Here is a 1668-nt window from a genome sequence, read left to right as displayed (position 1 = left end):
AAAACATTTCATTCCTTTTAAAATTATCAAATCGTTCGCTATAAGTTTGGTACAATAATCACATATCAAAATTAGACAAGCTATTGTTAGCCAAATGATGACAAAAACAGAACAATAAAAGAACCATGTATATAAAGTTAAGGAACATCTTGATAGAATGACTTTACCCAATGAATGAGCAAAAGATACTGATATCACACAGATATAATGCTGTGGTTGCAATCAGATCATTGGGCATATTATGGAAAATATTAGTTGATTTTTTTATTTAACATCTGTATATGAGTCTAATACAACAAACAATTAACATCATACAGCAGAACACATTAAAAAATTATGTTTTCTAAAATGCAGAGGGAATATTTATATACATGGTCTTGTATTAAACCATAAATATGATGAAGACAAAACTACAGAGTGTATAACAAATAAGACTTCCATTTGATTCCTTATTTAATTTGAGTGTAATCAGTCTTATTTGTTCTTTACTGTACTATGAAAACTAAAGGGAAAAAAACATTTTATAAAAAAATTATTCACATAGATTTGAATTGTGAAAAGAGGAAGGGAAGATGATGAAATTAATGATGGTCAATGGATGATCAGAAGTGAGGAGTAATAGACGTTGAACAAGAAAAGAGTAACAATAGGATTTTATTTATATTTCCCAAGGAAAAAACAATATCCACGGATCGGGATTCCATCTTTACTCACTATTAAAGATTTATCATGACGTCATTTTTATCTATAAATACCATAACTCATTCATATCCCTCTCCCATCCATCACATGCCATCACTCCTCAACAATACCAACTGCCCACTATCGAACCTTCCGTCAATAGCGCTACACAAAAACTACTAACTATTGTAAAAATATTAATCGTATGACGTCACTAAACATCCGTCTTCAAAGTGGGATTGCAATGTTCTTTTTGAAAGAGGGCAATATGCTGTTATTTTCTCTCAGGCAATCAGTCATAAAACAAAGAGAGGCATACATGACTTAATTCAGATAATTGTAATACATCTTATAAAACATTTAAATAAATGGGAAAATACGAAAATAGACATTCCATATATTGAATACAGTGGGTTTTACTAACTAAGAGGGGTCAGTCCAACTTAAATGCAATAAAAAAAACATCTTAAGAAGTAATATTTATATTTTTTAGAAAACTACTCACTATATTTTGAAGATAAATGATTACCATATACTAAAATATGATTTTTACATATTTAAATATTGTACGAAGGTATATTTGCCTTACATTAGAGTAACTGTAATTCAATAACACTTTTGTTACACATGTGTTTTTCATATTTTTCGTTTGTATGTTTTATATAAATACATCTCGTATCTTCGAAAAAGTATTCATTCGAATAAAACTAACTATGACATGCACATATCACCATCTCTTCTTGCTTTCTTTTCTCGTGGTAATGATTCAGTAAGTAGTTATAATTTTTGATTTGTAAAGCTCCTTAATGTAAGTTTTTTTAATGTTTAGTGGAATCACTGATCCGGCTGGAAAGTGGGAAGAAGACGTAACGACTCGTCATAATTTTATACCACTTCTCAAGAGTGTTGGTGGGTATAAAACGTACTTTACTATTTTCTGAAGTAACTTTTATCTCATTTAGGTGTTCCCGAATGGTTGGCAATATT

The 1668-nt window shown here is 29.7% G+C and overlaps 1 long non-coding RNA gene across 1 annotated transcript; it reads left to right on the top strand.

Annotated features, from left to right (window-relative positions):
- The first annotated feature begins 401 nt into the window (after window positions 1-401).
- Window positions 402-1668, top strand: LOC121131540 (uncharacterized). Its single transcript, XR_005869076.2, has 3 exons — window positions 402-1450; window positions 1511-1590; window positions 1644-1668. It is a non-coding gene; the product is annotated as an uncharacterized lncRNA (long non-coding RNA).

Source organism: Lepeophtheirus salmonis, unplaced genomic scaffold (assembly GCF_016086655.4).
Source record: "Lepeophtheirus salmonis unplaced genomic scaffold, UVic_Lsal_1.4 unplaced_contig_8074_pilon, whole genome shotgun sequence".
In the NCBI taxonomy this organism is placed as follows: domain Eukaryota; kingdom Metazoa; phylum Arthropoda; class Copepoda; order Siphonostomatoida; family Caligidae; genus Lepeophtheirus; species Lepeophtheirus salmonis.
The sequence above is the reverse complement of the archived record's forward strand: the minus strand, read 5'-3'. Positions and strand labels throughout refer to the sequence as shown.